Source organism: Argentina anserina, chromosome 3, assembly GCF_933775445.1.
Source record: "Argentina anserina chromosome 3, drPotAnse1.1, whole genome shotgun sequence".
In the NCBI taxonomy this organism is placed as follows: Eukaryota; Viridiplantae; Streptophyta; class Magnoliopsida; order Rosales; family Rosaceae; genus Argentina; species Argentina anserina.
In genome coordinates this window covers 22,652,897-22,674,436 of record NC_065874.1, presented here as the reverse complement: position 1 = coordinate 22,674,436, position 21,540 = coordinate 22,652,897, and the positions used below count along the sequence as shown (strand labels likewise).

Here is a 21,540-nt window from a genome sequence, read left to right as displayed (position 1 = left end):
ATTTGGGGAGCTATCTTTTTCCCCAATTAACTCTTTTTCTCTCTTTTCTCCTTCTTCTTCTTCTTCTTCTTCTTCTTCTTCTTCTTCTTCTTCTTCTTTTTTCAGCAGAAGTTGTATTCTCTCTCTCTCTCTCTCTCTCTCTCTCCTGAGTTTCTATTCTTCTTCTCCAGAAAAAGCTGCTATTGCTGCTGCTGCTGCCCCTGGGGAGTGATGTTGTAGCTGAAGCCGGCTGGAGGAGGCCTTGAGGCACTAGTAAAGCTGCTGGTTGTGTGCACTAATGGCTTGGTTGGTTGCTGCTGATTTTGGGCGGTGACTTAAGGAGCTCAATCTTGGTACATTTCGTTTTCCTTGATGGTTATATTATCTTGCTATTTGGTGGTGTTCTTAATGGTTATGGTGAGTTATTTGAAGGTCAAGAGGTGTTGTAAGTTTTGGGGTCTTGGTTGTGAGAAGTGGAAGGGTTTAAGAGAATGCACGAAAGGTGTTTGATGGAATTCATGTGAGAGATTTTGATACAGTGGAAGTAGTTAGGCCGCTGTTTTGGGTAGTAAAGGGGTTCTTTTGGAAAGCAAGTGAGGTTTGAGGGAGTAGTGACTGTTTGAGAGTGTCATGGTATTGTTTGGGGAAGTTGTTTAGGTAAGTTGTGGCATTTAGGAAAGGTTGCTTTTGGGAAGTAAGAGAAGAAGAGTGTGAAGAGGTTGGAGTAGATGCCACTAGTGTGTGGCATGGGTGACCTTAGTAATTTTAGCATTCATGCTGAAAATTATGAAGTGCTTATTATTTGGTTTGTTTGGTTACTAAGTGTGCTTCTTTCTTGTCACTTATGTGGTAGTGGAACCAAGTGAGTGAATCTCACTTAAGGTTGCAAAGTTGCTAGCGGGAGCGAAAATGTGAGTAAATCTCACGTTAAGCTAGTTACCCATGACGATAACTAGGCGTATTTAGTATGCGTTGATTATTTGTATGTTGTGATATTGGTATATATTTATATATGTATGGTGATACACACACACACACACACACCTCTAAGTGATAATTAGAACGTGCATATAATTTCATTGTTTATATGTTGTTATATTTTATTTACGCTTTGAGATATTGTGCGTGTTTTGTTAGTTCATATCGATTGTGGTGGATGAGACCGAGAGGGAATAAAATGTACCTCTCGGTAAATTGGAGGTTTGTGGAGGATAATTGTATAGTTGAAGTGTTGGTTACTTTGTTTGGCTGGAAGGGAATAAAATGTACCTTCCAGTATGATTGATGTGATGTGATTGGTGATAGGAGCACAAAGTGTGACGTTCTTAATGCGTTTATGCCCTATTCTTAGTCTTTGTTACCTCTTATATAGTATATTTTAGTTTCTTTTGTATGAATAAGTGTCTAGGTAGAGCTTATATCAATTATGAATGAATTGATGATGAAATCGTGCTAAGTGTTAATAATCCTTGTTGAGATATGATTCATTGTTCGAGTAGGATTCATCCTTTCGTATTTCTTTATTTCTAACATACTTATTCTTATTAGGAAATACAAATCCATGTTGGAGAAGGAAAGCAATCCTGGTTCCACAAGGAAAGAGAAGAAAATACACTTAAAAGCCCAATCCATGCAAGAAATCAAAATGCTGTCAAGATTCGTAGTCCAACTTCGACGGGTTCCCCTGTATATCTCCGATTGAGTTAGAAGACGTATCTTATATGGATAGAAATATGTGTGAGTCTACTTTCTGTAAGATTTGGAATCAAATTAATATCTTATTCCGTACAGGGAGATATGACTGAATCATTGCTCGGAGGTCCAGTGAGCTCGGCGGAATTATCTCAGCCATTGATTTGCTTTTGATCCAAGGGCTACGAGGGAAACTTGGGACCTTGTTTCTCCTACGTATAGAGCACATATATGTATCAGAATATCCATAAATCCCTGCACCAAACAATGTCAAAGAAGGCATGCAGAAAATTACATGAGAAGAGGCAAGAAAGTCAAAGAAGGCATGCAGCAAATTTAATGAGGAGAGGTAAGAAAATCAAACATGGCTGCAACAATTAAGACTTTTGCTGCCTCCCTAATTCAAAGGAAGAAATTTGTGCAAAAGAAATCAGCATTAAATGAGGAAGAATATATGCAATTAATGCAAAAGATATGCAAACCTTATAGAAATCAGAATTCTTGCAGTGCAGATCATCCAACTTTGACGGGCTCTCTTGGACAGCTCAAAATGATTGAGAAAATTCATGATATATGGATGAAAAGCCACATAAGTCTAGTTGAAATTTCCAGTTGGAATCATCTCAATATCTATTTTCTAGAGAAAGTTATGGCCACAACAAGGGACAAAGGTCAGATCTGCCGAATCTAGGAAACCTCAACCAATTTGGTTTCAACTTTGTGGACTTTGTGGCCATCCTCCCTTGGGTTTATTCCTCTATATATAACACCTTATTTCCACATAAAATGATCATCAACCTTGCTCACAAGACTTGCCAAAGCTCTGCCCAAACACTTTCATTCAACAAGCATCATTGAATCCGAATTCACCACCCTTCACCATATTTTCTGTCCAAAGCTTGGGAGCCTAGGATACCATACTCTTGAAGATCTCTTGCTACATCTGTAAGGAACCTTGAGAGGAGAATTATAAAGTGTAACTCTATGATCTTCATGTTTAGTTTTCGGGTGTTTATGTTCTTTTTCTTGGATGATTTATGTTTAGGTTTTGTTAAAGTTATTTTTATTCTTGTCTATGAGATATTTGTAATTTTCGAATGACATGATGAATTAAGGTTTTCGATTTTTATTCAATGATTTTAGGTTTTATGCCATGAGTTTCAATTTATGTTCTTAATTAATTTTCGGTGTGTTCTTATATTGCATGTGTGATTAAGACAAGTAGTTGATGTTGCATATGTTAATCATTCAAAGTTAAAAATAATTTTGATACAAGTAGTTGATTAATTGTTTGTCCCCTTTGTTCCTCCACCGATTATGAACTTAAGTTCGACATTGGATAGGTGCTTTAAACATGTTGATTTCTCTTTGTGATACGTAATTGCATGATGAATTGGTATGTTAGATTTCGTAGCAAGACAAGTAGTTGAGCTCAATAATATCCATGTATTAGGAACCAAGTAGGAACTTGATGCATGATCGAATTTAAGATGAACTATGATACTTACGGCATGAACATGATTGAGAGTAAATTTTGTTACCTTTGTTCTTATGTTATTTGTTTGGTAATTGCTTATGTGTTGGTTGGTTGATCACATGTATATATTAGTTTAGGTTTATTTTATGTTTGATCCGAAATATATCCCAAAATCCTCAAACTCTTATGAATTCGTTGTTAAATATTTGTGATTCTTACCCTGGATGGATCCCCAGTTTGTGAACGATACCCTCTTGTTTTATACTACTAATGATGCTTACAGGGTTAATATTGATGTCGAGTAATCGAACCGATCAATTGGATTGCAGTTGTTTGCTTTAGTGGCGGCCGTCTTGGCATATGAGAAGTGTGAGTGTGTTTTTTGCCTTGAGTGGCGGCCTTTTCGGCAAATCAATATGAGAATTTGATGTTCATTGGTGGAGGTCTTATTGGCAAAATGTTTGAGAGTGTGTGTGTTTTGCTTAGAGGCGGCCCAATGGGCAAAAATGGAATGGTTTGTGGATGTTTGACATTGTTGTGAGATTTTGTGATGATGTTCCTATTAGCGTGGTTCTTGATCCATCAACCTTAAAATCGTTCTAAAAATATATTTGTTTTGAAAATATATGGACTTGATCGTCAACGGTCCATAGGTTAGTAAAAATGGAATTTTAGTAAAATGGTTTGAAAGGTTAATGGATAGGAGGGCCATGTTAAAGGTGAGTTATTTTATATAATTTGTTATTTGTGGTAGTGAGGGTGTTGACATAGTCTCATGGCCATTAACGTACTAAATTTTGATAAATATGTTTTGTTTTCAAAATATATGAAGTTGATTAACTGCGGCCCATGGGTAAGTAAAACATGATTTTATTGATATGGTTTTTAAAAAGGTTAATGGTTAAGAACTATGTTAAATACAGTGATGTATGATTCTGGTTTCTTATTTCTTAGACTTCTCTGTATGTTAAGTGATTTCATGAACTACGCTATTCTGCAGGAATCACTACTTGTTCTTGTGTGCTATGTAATCTCCTGAACTAAAATTACTGCAGGGATTACAGTTTTCTTTTCTTATTTCTTATGACGTTAATTCCTGAACTACACTTTCATGCATGATTCACTATTTGTTTTATTGTATGTTATTTCTGGTGTGAGTGTGTTGTGGGTTGGCGTTGTGTGTGCGAGTCTTGTGATGACTATTCTGAGGAGTGACTTCGGGTTGCCGTAACCTCAAGAGTACAGTTGTGTGTGCGAGTCTTGTGATGACTATTCTGAGGAGTGACTTCGGGTTGCCGTAACCTCAGGAGTACAGTTGTGTGTGCGAGTCTTGTGATGACTATTCTGAGGAGTGACTTTGGGTTGCCGTAACCTGAGGAGTAGAGTTGTGTGTGAGTCTTGTGTTGACTATTCTGAGGAGTGACTTCGGGTTGCCGTAACCTCAGGTATAGTCAAACCTTTAAATAAGAATATATTTTTTTTCGAGTGACTTCGGGTTGCCGTACCCTCATTTCTGGTTCCAAAAATTCTTTTATTGTTACAAACCCTTAAATAAGAATATTATGTTGTTTTTTTCTCATACAAGCCCCCAAGGCCCGGCCAGTGAAAGCCCGTAAGGCCCGGCCCATTGACGAACCCTAACTGAAATGACTTTAATGTTGATGATAGCGGCAGTTCCGTTGCAACTGAAATGAGGCTTTTTGACATATCAAAAATCTTTATTCCATTCAAATTTTGAGATTCGAAGCCAAATGGTGGCTCCCAATCTTTGAGAGAAAGCTTTTAGAAGCTCTGGTTTTGATTATTTAGAAATCAGAACTAGAATCAATGGTAGTGGTGATTAAGACCTCCGTTTGGGAATCGACCCCGACACTCTACATTTTCCTCTTCTTTGCCTGCATTGATCTTCTCCTTTCTCTTCTTCCCGTATGCCTCACTGATCGCCAACAACACCGTTTCTGCCACCAAACTCCGTTGTTGTTCGACCTCGTTGTTGGTGATGATCATGTACTACTTGAAGAGCGAGAGAGATCGGCGTCAAATCGTCTCCCCTAGAAGAGCTCGAACTTAAGATTGGCACAAACTAGTCTTGACGGAAAATGAAAGATCCGAGGATGAGGCAGCATCGTGATGGAAAATGGTCTTCGATGAAACGTTGACAAGGATTTTGAGTTAAGGTACTATAATAGTAATTTTCTAAGTCTGGGTATTACTTTGACCGTGCCATAAACGTTTGGGGACTGATACTGAAATTTTTTGATAAGGTAATTTCTGAAATTACCTTTTTTTAAGACACGTGGGTGACACGTGACTAACATGATGGCGCCATGACGGGAAATAGTCTCATGTGTCACGTTGATAGCGAAATCTGAGTTTAGGTACTACATTGACATAGAGGTGGCAAACGGGCCGGGCCGGTCCTGTCCATTTTATGCAAGTCAAAACCGTGCGCGTACCGTACTCAGGCCGGGCCCGTGTCGGGCCAAGAAGTTGGCCGACCCGGCCCATTAGCATTAAGTCACAATTATAATAAAAAAATATTATGTAATTAGAATATTTGTTGTATATAGCTATTTAGAATAATAAAATAAATAAAATACTACAACATTTTATATAATTTTATTTTCAAAACAATGACGTTTTCTTTACTACTTTGATAATATTTGTGAAATATTGTATTTCAAATAATGAAATAATTAAGACATTTTAATTTAAAAGTTCTAATATTCAAGTATAATAATGATAATTGTTTAAATATATATAAATAATATAAAATTATATGTTTAATGAATTTATCGTGTCCGGGCCGTGCCGGGCTCAAAATGGGCTCGGGCCAGGGTTATGGGCTCAAATATCTCGGCCCGGCCCGACCCATTACAATAATGGGCTTGTGTCGAGCCGACTTTTTACGGACCGAACCCGTGCCGGGCTCGGGCTCTTCGGCCCATTTGTCACCTCTACATTGACCTTACCCAAATATTCCCGCCATATTGATGAAGATCTCTTTTAAGATTGCTTCTTAGATCCCAAATTATTATTCTTCTTACCTTTTATGTTCCTTCTACACTTCTTTACTTTTGGATCACGCAAAACTAGATTTGCATTATTTTCATTTACTTCATCGTTTGAATCTACATCACCATTTGTTTCATGTTCTTGTTCCTTCTCTGAATTGCCATCCAATTCTGCCTCAAACTCCAACAATTTAGACTCCACTAAAGTCGATAATTGTTTATCCTTTGCACATTTTGCTACAATTCTATGTGCTATATGAGACGAGCGACTATATTTAAGTGCACATGAGACACCCCACATCCAAATTACTAGAAAGTAATTCAAGCACATGGTGAATTTAATTGGAAACATGCAAACAACAAAACATTATATAACACTGGTTTGGACAAAATACATTTAGCATTTGTGCCACCCCATGATAAACTAATAATAGATTAGAGAAGAGAAAATTATCACATAAAGGTCGAGGTGTCGCTGGAGATCGAAGATTCATTCGGAATTGTAGAGGAGGGGTCGTCAATCGCCTCATTCGATTTATTCTAGGTTGTATGCAGGCCTGAATTAGTTCGAAGGGTAAATGAGGACATAGAGGGAGACTGATTAGACGAGTACGGTTCCCAACCGTATGAAAATAAATAGAAGAAATCTACTAGTTCATCCCTTCTATTCTAGCTTCATAATCCTATGAGACCATTAGTTCATCCCTTTTCTTCTAGTGACCCAACATATCACGTACAGTCTCAGACGCACACCCCGACAATAACTCCGAGTCTCACTCAAAAATATATGACTAACGCTCATTTCAATCTCAATGACAAATCGCCATAACCAACCAAAATAAATAATAAAGTAATTATATTTAAATTATTTCCCAGAAATCCCATTTCCGGTAATTACTCAATAACATCATAGTTTTCTGGAAATTCCCTTTTTGGATAACTAATAAAATAAGATATAATTTCTAGGAAATCCCATTTCAGGATAAATAGTTATCAAACTCCAAAATATCAAATAAGGCGATATAAATCATTATTTTTATTTCCAAATCAAATAAATAGAAATTAGTTGATCGAGCAATATATATATATATATTATATAACCAAGAAAAGTATTAACTCTATATAAATGCCAAATTCAATTAACTGTAATTAACATGCACACAACACTCATATCATTTCCAACAAACATAACTCAAACACATCATCAAAGTCAATGCAAAATGAACAATCAAATGTTTATAAAAATAGAACCGCGTGCATTTATATTTAAAAATAAGGTTCACTCACTCTAACGTGTTTTCTTCTAAATGCTTTTTCCTAAGCCTTTCGATTTCTAATGCCCAGTCCGCAGATCATTCAGTTCCGCGTTGTAGGAGTTGAGACAAGGCTACTTTTGTTGCCACAGTTCTATAGAAGGTTAATAGTCAACCTCTTGTACTTTATTCGGCTTTCTTCCGCTAGACTACTTTGAGAACCTTGATATATGTTGTCTCAATATTCTATGTTGTATATTAAATTCTAGATATTAGTTGTGGTTGTGGAGCTTAGGATTTTATGGGGAGCATGTAGCTCCAAGTGTTGAGATTAGACTTAAGTTTTTAGAAGTGTTGTTTTGTGCAGGTTGAGTTACTCTAGATATAAAACTATGCTAAAAGTTTGGTATACCTCTTAACATAGTGGTTCATGCACGACTTACTCTAGATATTAGGATAATATATGGAGTAGGTCATATCAGCACAAGACGTACTTTGATCACCACAATTTTCTTTACCAAAACATTCTAATTGAATTCCCTTGCTAGCATCCCATCTTCAACTTAATTTTCAAGTAGTACTTCATTAGATGGTAATTTTGACATGCCTAAGTCACAGAATAGTTTCAATGCATGTGCACAAAGAATCCCCTCAAACTCAAATCTCATATAACTACACTTAATTGATTGAAATGAAAGGGATACATGACTAACCTTCTTAAGTTTGGATTCCTTGGTCTTTGAACCACATATGTTGCTGTAGAACGATAATCTGAAAATAAATAGAATGCAGACACGTGTACAAATAAGAATGCAGACACGTGTACAAATAAATAAGAATGCTGACATGAGTTTTATTCAGATCCGCACCAACTTTGTTGACTTTTTGGCCACGTGTGCAATTTTGTCGGGCTCTTAGTCGATTTAATTATTTAACGAAGATAATTTACTTCATTAAATTTCATGTGTCTACAGTTGCATTATCCCATCATTGCTCTCTCTTTCTAATATCAAGTCCAAATATTTTCGATAATCTTCACTCATCACCTTCCAATTAGACAGAAGTTTTTGCTTCCTTTGTGTTATGTCAAGTCTACAAGTTTCTCTTTTCTCTTCAACTAGCTAAGTTGCGCTCATAGTGTAAGACCCAATTGTAGATATTAAGGTTCTTTTGAAATACTTTTTCGAAGTCTTATTTATGCTTTCACTTCTCTGTGTTGTTGTCATACCTATATATAAAACAATGTATGGTTAAGTTTAGATTCAAAATTGAGTGCAAATAGTAATTAGAATCGAGCACGGTGGGCAATGCCCATTTTAATTACTTTTTCTCTTCAATTAGCTAAGCTGCGCTCATAGTGTAAGACCCAATTGTAGATATTAAGGTTCTTTTGAAAAAACTTTTTCGAAGTCTTATTTATGCTTTCACTTCTCTATGTTGTTGTCATACCTATATATAAAACAATATATGGTTAAATTTAAATTCAAAATTGAGTGCAAATAGTAATTAGAATCCAATAAATGACAAAATGTTCAATTACATAGGCCAAGCAAGATCAAATTCTAATGTCATCAATGTGTAAGGCAACACTGGACTATAACAAAATTGATGTGGTCCATATCAAATGTGAGTTAGGCTTGTCATGCTTAATAAACATAATTGTGTAAACAACATATATATAGAAGCAAAAATCCCATAATGCTTGATCTAGCTCATGCTCATGAGAATAATATAAAATAGAACAAAAAAAATAACAAACAAAAGTTGGCATATACCTGCATAAAAATTAGATCGACCATAGATTTATGCTCATTTCTCTCGCAATCCATACAAGTATGTTAGTCACTCATTGTCTTCTAAACCATAATAAAAAAGTGATCTTTCCAACATGATTAAAACTCTTCAATACTTTCTAAACCGGATACACACTTTTTGAAAGCTTGTGAAAATGTCGATAACTCGTGAAATACTGCATTCAAGTGTTTTGCAGCATTTTGATATATGTGCCACAAACAAAGATGATGGTGAGACCTAGGTAGCACATCCCTAATTAAACTAGCAATTGATGCAATTTGATCTGTAAATATAGTCTTAGGACTTTTCTTGTTCATAGCTTCTAGGAAAACATCAAAAAACCATATATACGCCTCTGTGGTCACCCCATCTAATAATCCACAACCAACTAAGATTGTTTGCCCGTGATGATTCACCTCAACAATTGGATCACATACCCTGCCATACTTATTGGTTTTCAAGGTAGTTTCAAACACAACCATATCACCAAATATAACATAATCAGCCCTTGATTTTCCATCACAAAAACAAAAAAAACGGCCACATATTTCATTCTCAAGATTTGTTCTACTGCATAGAAGAATGACTTATCCTCAAATTGTTTTTCCTTAAAGTAATCAAGTAAACATTTCACAACACCCTTTTTTCATAAGCTTTACTCGCCTTCTTTGAATGAAATTATTGCAATTGCTCTGAATGAAATTTAGCTTTCTGGTCCTCCTTCTTCGACGATCATGTATGTAAAGATCTGTGATGTTGTAAACCTTGTCAAGCGCATTTGATTCATGATACCATCTTGAGAATCCTCTTTGATTCTTTATGATTTAATAACATGTGAACTTGATGGCGGAACAAGACAAATTTCCCATCCTTATTGAGTTTGATTTAAAGCATTGCCAGACATCCAAATCTTATTTCTTCTCTTTTCTTATCCAGAGTATTGTTATTTTGGTATAATACTTCACATGAGCAGCATTGAATCCATTGGTGTCCTTATATCCATTACTTCTTTTATTTCGCACATTAAATCTAACAACTCTAGCATATGAATTATAATAGTCATATGCATCTTGACCCCTCTTAAAAATAATACCAATAATCGGGATATTTGTAATTTCTACTTGATTATCACCGTCCAAAACCCATTGATTGTCTAGATAAACATCAATTTGTTCATCATCACTAGGCTCTTCAGTGTCATCACTAACCTAGTAAGTATCATCATCTTCAGATTGCTCACTAGTCTCACTAATAATTGCATACATGAAAGATGAAAGATGCTAACTCATCCTTGAATGAGCTAGGGTGAATGCAAAACTATCAGCCTGAAATCTAATCACATACTAAGATCGAATTATAAAGCTACTCTTGTTCATGCTTCATGATCATAAATTACTATAAAAAACATATATGAATTCAACTGTACAAGAGGAATTATAAAAATATAATTACAACACAAAGAAGATTCTCATCCTATGACGTATCGCATAGTCCAACAATCTAAGTGTCATACAATCAAGAAAACTGAAATATATAGATGGAGGGTGAAACGATCACAATACTGAAGGATTGTCATATATTCAATAAGGATGGAGGAACTTTCGATGAAGGTGAGGAAGAGTGAGTATCTTGCTTGTGAACTTCAAGATTGCACAAATGCTATAGTCACACTACAAGAAGCTAAGGTGGCAGCGAAGTTGTGTTCTTGTCTAAGGGTCTGATCGATGATTTTTGAATGCAGAAGTCCCCTCTATATATAGAGAATGGCAAGGGCAGTAGATGACATGAATTGGATATTCAAAATATCCTCCAACTAATGAGAAAGCTTCCCTTTATGTGGAGAATAAGTTAACAAAACCCTGAATGCACCTAGATCTCTTTGTGATCACCTTGCGTCTCCTCTTCTTTAGAATTTTGATTCCGATAATATCTCCTCATGTTTTCCTCCCTTATCATGCATATTTCGAAGATAAATGCTAAGGAATATCCAAAGGATCTTCAATTGCACACAAAGTCTCTTTCCCTTAGGATTTCTGAAATCAGTAGAACTTACCTTCGTGCAATGATTTCATCATAACTTCCTCCATAAATTGTAGATTAATAGGATTCTAAATCCTACGGAAACTAGAGTCACATTTTCTATCCATATATGACACGCTTTTTGGTTCAATGTGAGTTATCCTAAAGAGTCTGTAGAAGTTGGATGACATGCATAGGCAGATTTCCTAATTCTTGTAAGATTTGACTTTCCTTGTAGATCTTCTTTCTCCTTGATATTTTCTTTCTAGAATTCGACATATGATGAGGTTTTCTAGCCTAAATAGGACTCTTTTTTTCCTTTGATGATTGAAAATCTTCATGGTTCTCCTTGTCACAACAGGAATCCTACTTCTTTCAGCATTTGCATTAATCCATCTATCCTTCTTTGGCTCCACTTGTGTTTCTCGATCTTTTTTGTTCCTAAATAACAAAACTAAGTCAAAACTATGATACTAAGGATAATAGCATAGCAAAATATAGGGAATTAGACATTAAAAACATAGACCAATGATCGTTGATTATCCACCTGAGGCACAACAATGAGTAGTGGTGAAAGTAGACGTCATCCTACATGCGAGCGAATAAAGCAAATATTCGAGTAGCAAAATTGCAGCATATGCAACTATTGTCATCTTACAATGAGAATTGATGGAGTGACATGCTTTAAATATCACCTCAGCGGCATAAATCTTAGAAATAATGTGCAAAAGTATATGTAAATCAATTCTAGTAGATGTGATGAATTTCATCAAAACCTTATTGATGAATAAACAAAAAGAAAAGGTAAAGAGACAATACACAATGGAAGGGATTCGAGCAAAGTTCCATGAAGAATTAACTGGCTAACAAGATGAAAGGTATGATTATGATAATAACATGGGTCATGAGGAACGTGTAGTAGTGCAATAAGCATTTCACAACTCCAAACAATCACAACGGGAAAAAGAGGACATCCACAAAGTTCCTAATTGAGAAAGATCTAGTAGTGGAACACACATACAATGAACAACAAATATGATAGGATCAAAACTAACACAATTGCAAGCATCAACTCTTAAAAACTCTTTTCTAGCCTATGAAAGGAGCATTAATAAAAATCTCTTCTCAAAAGGTTTAGTTAAGGACATGATGAGTCGTTGGGTCAATAGATTATCTATGAGAATATTCTGCTAAGAGAACAACATCTCTTCATTATGACAATATAGTGATTAAGATTCAAATGCATGAGGGGTTGTACACATTCTTCTGCTCTCTGGATCTCAATCATCATATTGTCATAATGAAGAGATGTTGCATTCTCAATGGGGACATTCTCATAGATGAACCACATACTGACCTAATGACCCTCATCTCCTTGATTAGACCTTTTGAGAAGACATTTGTAATGCTCATTTGAAAGGCTTCAAAAGAGTTGATGCACGTAGTTGTGTTGGTTGTGATCCACTCATATTTGTTGCTCGTTGCACGTGTGTGCAACTACTAGATTCTTTTATATTAGGAACTTTGTGGATATGTTTTTTTTCCATTGTGATTGTTTGAAGTTGTGAATTGCTTATCGCACTATTGCACGTTCCTCATGACCCATGTCGTCATTATCATCACACCTTTCATCTTGCTAGCCAGTTAATTTTCCACGAAACTCTGTTCAAAACCCTTTCATTGTGTGTTGGTGATTTACCTTTTCATTCATGAATAAGGTTTTGATGAATTTCAATACATCTACTAGAGCTGATTCACACTTTTACACATTATTTCCAGGATTTATGCCCCTTAGGTGATATTAAAAGCTTGTCACTCTACCAATTCTCAGGTAAGATGACAATAGTTGCATATCAACCAATTCTCAGGTAAGATGACAATAATTGCATATGCTACAATTTCGCTACTTGGAGATTTGCTCTATGTGCTTGCATGCAGGATCAGGTCTACTTTCGCCACTACTCATTATACCACCTCAGATAGACTCCTTCAAAAATGTTGAATAATGTTAAAGCTTTAGATACACTATAAATAAATAAATACATTTTATTCCTTAAAAGTCGATCCTAAGTTTGTGCCTAGAGGTAACAAATCTGCAGGGTTAATCCATAACTTCATTTATTAATCTTCTATATGATATAGGAGTGTATTGAAAAGAATGTACAAATGAAAACAATAATTATAATTAATCAAAAGAATAACTAAACTACAGTAAGAAAATAACTGCTTTAATAATACAGTAGTGCATTAATCCACTACAATGGGAATACATACTAGAAAGCTCACTTGTTGGCGTTCGGTAAAATTTTCATACCCATATTAGGATGAAAATGTGTTCGTTAAAATTGTTCTCAAAACGCTGAAAATAAGAAATGAAATTTTTTTTCAATTTTTACAGAAGAAAAGTGAATATTAATTTGACATATTCACATTTTCATTTTCTCATTTTCATTTTTAAAACTTATTTTTGAAAATGTTACCGAACAGTGTTAGGTTCTAATAGAGGGAACATGGTTCTATTCCCCTCAGTTGCAACTTGCAAGTTTTTCTTTTTTGATCAAAAAAGAAAAATTATTAAGACTTCAAACAACTAAGTGGGTAAAATTCTCCAAACGAGAACCCCACAGCCTTCAACTAAACTTCATCAACTACTTCATGAATCCAAGGAGGACCACTCTCTCTGCAATACACAGCTTGACCAAGAGATAAAGCTGATCTAGCCAACCTAGCTATGAGCTTTGTCATTCCCCCTCTTCTTAACATGTTTCCAACTAATCATCTCAAACTCTCTCATCAATCCTCTGACTGCATCCAGGACTCCACCTATTTCACTAAAATCCCATCCGGTACACCTCAAGCCATTCAGAACATTGAGAGCATCACCAATGACTACAACTTTGTTTAAGTTCAAATCCTTGCAATAGCGAAGGTCATGCCATAAAGCTAAAGCTTCCATGGCAGCTAGTTTTAGAGGAGCCTGTAAGGGAATAGATAATGCACCCATCATTTGACCCGAACCATCCACAATGACAGCACCTAACCCAACACAGCCCCTCTTCGCATCCACAGCTCCATCAAAAAACATTTTTGGATCAACATCATCATGTCCTTCCTGACAAGAGTCATTCTCCTCATGTTGATTCCTTTTCATAACATTGCCTGTTTTTTCACTTAGCCTCAAGATATCGATTTGCCAATCAATGCAGTTTTAGACCAATCGATCAGGTTCCATACCCAATTTACTATGTCTGATATTATTTCGGTTCTTCCATATCCACCAGTAGATTAATTAAACAGCTCAAGTTCGCCTTGACTCCCGACAGAAGCTACATTAATCACCAAATTGAGAATGAATCCTCCTTCCAATATTTCACATAACCTCTTAGCCAAGAGCACTTCCAGATTTGTTGAGATTTCGGACACTCCCACATCGAATGAAGAACTGTCTCACTAGCCTTTCCACATCTTTCACAGACATCATGAGAGCTAATTTTGCGTTTAAACAAACGCTCAACACAAGGAAGGAATGCATGACAAGCTCTCCACACGAATAGCTTGACTTTGTTAGGAACCGTGAGGCTCCAAATGATGCTCCATACATTTTTGGAGTTTGATGCATCATTCCCACCACTATACTCAGCTCTTACACCCACTTCTTTTAGCTCCATACCTAACCAGTACCCTGATTTAACAGAGTAGTAACCATTCTCCGTATAGTGCCAAATAGACACATCTCCTCCATTATTCTCGCATAATGGAATGGCCAAGATTCTCTCCACATCAGTAGGCAAAAAATTCTCTCTGATGAAATTAAAGTTCCACTTACCTACGCTTTCCATTAGACAGTTAACAGTGGAAGTTTCATTCAAAAACCTATGAGTGGCCACCCGAAAGGTTACAGGCGTCGCAAGCCACTTATCTCCCTAAATTCTTGTTGTTTCCCCGTTTCCAATTCTCCATCTAATACAAGAACACAGCAAATCCTTCCCCTAAATTAGGCTACGCCAAATCAAAGAAGGCTTCGACCCCAACACCGCGTCTGCCCACCGACCACCAACATTATATTTCAATTGCAAAATATGATTAACTAAGGAATCATTTTGAAGGACAATACGCCACACCGTTTTCGCAAGCAAAGCCTGATTGAACACTTCGATGTTTCTAAAACCCAACCCACCAGCCAAGTTCTTCTTGCACAAAACCTCCCATTTGCACCAATGAATTCTTTTTTTCTTTCCCCCATTTCCCCACCAATACTTAGCAACCTTTGACTGATAGGTCCGACAAATTCCTTTTGTTAGCTTGAAAACAGACATAGTATAGGATGGAATTGCATGTGCTACTGCCTTTATAAACACCATTTTGCCCGCTTTCGACAGAAGTTTTGATTGCCAGCCTTGCAAATGGTAGTCCAACTGCTCATGGATCCTTCTAAACATGTCTTTTCGGTTTCTCCCTGCCACAGTTGGCAAACCCAGATAGCGTTCATGAAACGGAACTATTGACACCCCAATCATATCACTGAGTGGTAACACTTGGTCATTAGAAACGCCTGGCCCAAAAGCAATTGCAGACTTTTGAAAATTGATTTTTTGGCCTGCTGCACATTCATACAATAATAAACATTGTTTCAGGTACTGAAGCTCCTGAATCTCAGCTCTCCCAAATAAAAGACTATCATCAGCAAATAGAAGGTGTGAGATAGCAGCCGCATTCACGGTCACTTTAGCACCATGGATCAAATCATCCATCTCTGCCTTTTGAAAAAGACCATTGAGGCCTTCAGAGCATAATAAGAATAGATATGGGGACAGTGGGTCTCCTTGCCGTAAACCCCTAGTAGGTCTGATCATTCCTACAGCCTCCCCATTCCATAAAACGCTGAAATAAACAGATTGCACACATCTCATATTAGCGAAACCCAATTCTCACTAAAACTCAATCTTAGCATGATGTTCTTGAGAAAATTTCATTCCACCCGATCATATGCCTTACTAATGTCTAGCTTCAAGACGCAATAAGGATCACTACCTATCTGATTATTGCGAATGGAGTGAACAATCTCAAAAGCAGTAATCACATTATCATGAATACATCGGCCCGACACAAAAGTACTTTGAAAGCTGGAAATCACCTCCGACAATATTGCTTTCATTCTATTCACCAAACACTTCGAGATCAACTTGTAGATAACATTACACAGACTAATCGGTCGAAAATCAGTCACCATCATTGGATTATCAACCTTCGGAATTAAAGCCAGCAAAGTATGATTTAACCCCTCCACCTCTGCTCCATCATTCAACACCTCTAAACATACCTTACTAATGTCTTCTCCAACAACATCCCAATAGGTTTGGTAGAAGCGCGCCGAAAAACCATCTATACCAGGAGCTTTATCCGGAGCCATTTGCTTTAGAGCGACTTCAATATCATTCCTGGTGAACGGCTGCTCAAGTTTAAGATTCATACTATTAGTGACCTTATGGGGAACTGCGTTTAAGACCAGCTCCAAGTGATTGCATCCCTCAGATGTAAATAAGCTAGAGAAGTAGTCCAAAAAAGCACACTTTATCCCCTGCTCTGTATCCAGCCAAACACCATCATTATTGGTGATACCTTGTACTCGATTTCTTCTACCTCTTGCTTTCGCTTAGCCATGGAAAAATTTTGTATTACGATCTCCTTCCTCAAGCCATGTAACTCTTAAGCGCTGCTTCCATAAGATTTCTTCTAGCTCTATATACCTATTCAAATCGGCCACAATTTCTTTCCTCTTGGACTGCACAGATTCCTCCAAGTTATCAATAGGCCACTTCCTTAGCTCATCATTAAGCTGCAAAATTTTCCTTGGAATATGACCAATAGTAACTTCATTCCACCTCTTTAAAGCCTTGGAAACAATTGCTAGATTGGTCTGCATTGAAGACACACCTAAACGGCTCACCCAATTATCTTTCACTACTTTAGCACAATCTTCCTTCTTTGTCCAAATTGCCTCAAAATGGAATCTTCGTCTGAACATTTGTTTCATCCCCCCACTTTCCTTCAAACCATCTGAATACAATAATAAAGTAATGTGATCTGAGGCTCCAACATCCACAAGAGCCTCATAGAAGGAAGGGAAAAGATCAGCGGCTTCTTGATTAATCAAGCACCTATCTAATCTTTCAATTAGAGAGCCTCGCTTCCATGTGAACAAAGGCCCCGAAAAATCAACATCTTGTAAGCCACAATCACTGACAGCATCTCTGAATTTCTGAATTTGTGATTCTGATCTCTCACTTCCACCCACCTTCTCAGTAATGCTCAGTAATTCATTAAAGTCACCAAAAACAATCCATGGTCCAGAAACCATAGAGGCAATCCTTCGTAATAACTCCCACGAGAATTGTCGGCGTTGAGTCTCCGGATTCCCGTAAAAGCCAGTAATTCTGATGGTTTAACCCTTAAGATGAACTTTAACATCAATATGACCTTGAGAAGAACCCAAGGGCCTCACCTGTAAGTGATTCTTCCAACACAAAGCCAGACCTCCACTATTTCGACCTACCTTAGTTACCACACTACAGCCTCCAAAACCCAAATCAAAGCAAATATCGGTCATCTCCTGCTTCCTCTTTTTGGTTTCCATAAGGAAAACCAAGTCGGGGTCTTTTGCCCGAAGAAACCTCTTCAGGGCTCTGAAAGTGTGCGGGTTCCCCAATCCCCGCACATTCCAACCAACACCTATAATTGCTCATGATGGGCCTTAGAACTGGAACCCATCACGGTTGAATTATCAGCTGAAAAGAGACTGGTACCTGATTTTAGCGGGGAAGCATGATGACCGGAATAGCTGCGACCTCGGCCGCGGCCAGCCATTGGAAAACCACGTCTCCCTCTCTGTCCTCTTCCTTTCCCTGAAACTTCCCAGTTCCCAGTCTTGTTCTCTGACGACAAGGCTGCCATCGTTGAATCAGACAAGACCTCTCCTTCTATAAGCTCACTTCCTTTATTCCTTTATCTATCTGCACCCCGACCACCTTTAGATCCACCACGTCCCCCCTTCTTCTTTTGCTTTGTGTGTTCAGCCACCTCATGATCACTCTCACTAATAGTGGTTTCACCTTTAAGATTATTAGAAGTGACTTAGGCTGAGCCTTCCAGATATTCTAATAAGTTATGGGTCATAGAGATGGTCTTACCCTTCTTATTAGCAGACCCAACCATAGTCGGCTTGGAACCCTCCGTACTAGACAAAGGAACAGAATTCCCGCTCACTACGACTTTCGAAGTAAATGTAGAGATTTGAGAACTTTCGAGACTAGCTGCCATCCATGATTCGCGTTCCCCAAATTTCTCCTTAAACAAATCAAAGGCTGAACTTGAGATCCGCGCCTTACCACCACGATCCAACACAGGCTGCATCTCTCGAAATTCACGGCGGCGCTTCATCGACGGTTCCGCACCTGCTTCATAATTATCAATCTCCATGTCCGCCATGGGATCACATGCATTTTGCTCAAAATCTTCTCTTGATCGCACAAGCCCAGACACATTCATGTCTCTTACTTGCATAGACCAAGCCTTGGACTTAGGAAATAGACCAAATCTTCTTCCCTGAAGATGAAACTCTGGATCAATCGAGAACACATCCTTCGCTGAAACCACTACCAATAGGATAATAAACTCCAAGATGCCGGCCAATTTCTCTGCCAACTTCGAATTCATAAATTCCGGATTCACCCCTCTCACTCTCAGCCAGAACGCTTGGGTATCTAGAGACACCTTCAACGGATCCCCCACTCCATCAAAAGCTGATATACCTACCAGGGCATTATCGAAGTTCCAAGGGCTTCCACGCAGTACCGATCCTCTATCCGCTTCAGACCCAAAAGAGAACACAATTCTATCTGAGTCCTCCCATTTGAAGATAACTACTTCCTTTCTAGTCTTCCAAATTCGTTTGAAGGTGCTACGCAGAGCCTCAAAACAGAATGGCTTATTAGAAAGCAATCTTCCCACCAGCCAGAATTTCCCTGAAACAATCTCCTTCGGGTCCTCAATCTGAACAATATTGAGCTCTTCCTGGTCAACAATCGCCAACCGTTTGGACAAATCCGCTATAACCTCCTCCATCTTATACAACCAAGTCGTTAAGATGAGCCACCCCCACCTTATCTTGTTGAGCCACCACTGCATAAGCTTGAGAAAATCAGTCGGGAAGGACTATAAAATTCGCCACCACCTTCTCAACCCTTAGTCAAGAGAAGGGACTACTTTGAACTAGTTTGTTTGCAACTTGCAAGTTGACATGAAATTTATAAAATACAATTGCGGAAACTGAAAGAAATAAATTTCAGAGATTGGATACGACTATTATCAAGACCAAGACCAAGACCATTCTGAGTGTAAGACCAAAAATCAAATATGCTGAATGAATGGCATTAGCTAGGCTAACGAATGTTTAACTTTCTTGGGTAATCTTGTCGGACTGTAAGCTTGTGTATAAAACACGTAGAATTCCTCATGGAGTAAGACCACAGCTCCATACGACACCCACAAGCACCAAAATTTTCTTATTAAGCTCCAAGTCTCTAACCATTCTGGTGACCTGTGATGTCAGTTTAATCTTTAATCTTTTAGATTGTTTGTTTGGATTTCTAAATATATCATTTGGCTCCATTAAAGAGCACTCACGTACACGTACTTCAATATCGATTCGTCTCGTGTTCTCTCTTCCTTCAGTTTCTCCAGAAGGTAAATACTTTTCTGTTCTTCATCGATCTATCTTCATATTACACCATAGAACATGTTAATATGTTTTGTATTTCTGAAGTTGAACAACAATTTAATTCATTTCAGGGAAACCGGAGAGAAAGACGTGACGTTCAAAGTGTCGTACTGTGGGATTTGCCATTGCGACATTCACATGGTCAAGAACGAATGGGACTTCTCTACTTACCCAGTATTGCTCCATTGGTACGTAACTACGTATGATCGACTTGATCATACAAATCAGACTTGAGCAGTGTTTAAGTAATCACGTACACTTTTATCGCCTGAATAATGGTATATTGGTACCACCCTTTTAAGTTCTAAGATCTTACGTACGTAACCCAATATGAACATTGGGAATGCATGCAGGCATGAGATTGTTGGTGAAGTAACGGAAGTCGGGAGCTGTGTAAGCTCAAAGTTGGAGACAGAGTTGGTGTCTGCTAGCTGCATTGTGGATCTTGCCGATCTTGTGATAATTGTACCCACCACCTTGAGAACTACTGCCCCAAACAGATACTCGATCACTTATGGCGCCAAGTACCACGCGGAACCACCACCTATGGGCTATGGCGGTTACTCCGACATTCTGGTGGATGATGAGGCGGATGAGCACTTTGTCATCGGCATTCCACTCTTATGTGCAGAGATTACAACCTACAACCGCGCCACTTGAGATATTTTGGACTTGACAAGCCCGGGATGCATAAGCTGTTTGGGCCACGTCGCGTTAAAGTTTGCAACGGCTACGGGGGTGAAGGTTACAGTACATGATCAGTACGTCCCCAGGTCCCCTAAGAAAGTGGAGGTAACTATTGAACACCTAGGAGCTGACTCTTTTTTGATTAGTCGTGACCAAGATCAAATGCAGGTAATCATTCCGGCCAACAAGTTACACCCTTTACTCGTAAGTGGCTTAAACAATGAACAAGTTACTTAATGTTTGTTTCATTGATTAATTGCATAGGCTGCCGTTGGTACAATGGATGGGATCATAGACAGTTTCTGCACAACATCCTCTTCACTCTTCAGCATTTGATTGGTTTGTTGAAGACCAATGGAAAACTCGTTATGATTGGTGCACCAGAGAAACCTCTTGAGCTTCCTGTTTTTCCTCGACTGTCGGGTAAGCATGCAAGTGATGTAACTATAGTAGTCGGCTTTACCTTAGCTTTTGCATTACAGGGTTTTCTAATAGGCTTAGATATTCGTCTTAACAGGAAGAAAGATGGTAGCTGGTAGCGGCATTGGAGGTATGAAGGAGAGTTGGGAGACACGAGAGATGCTTAATTTTGCAGCCAAGCACAACATAACGGCAGACATTGAGGTTATTTCAATCGACTACTTGAACACTGCAATGGAGCCCCTACTTGACAATGGAAACACACTGAAGGCTAGCTCTTAAAACTTCAGTCCAGGCTGGATCGATGAATAAATAACTGAAGTTGAGACGGATTTGGTTTCGTAATCAGTGTCGATTTTACATTCTCTCCCTACATTCTTTCGTTCCTTTTAATCTGTCTTAAGCTCATCACTTTATAAGCAGAACGTG

At 37.9% G+C, this 21,540-nt stretch overlaps 1 pseudogene; it reads left to right on the top strand.

Moving 5' to 3' along the window:
- Positions 1-19,739: 19,739 nt before the first annotated feature.
- Positions 19,740-21,393, top strand: LOC126787263 (probable mannitol dehydrogenase; annotated as a pseudogene).
- The last annotated feature ends 147 nt before the right edge of the window (positions 21,394-21,540 follow it).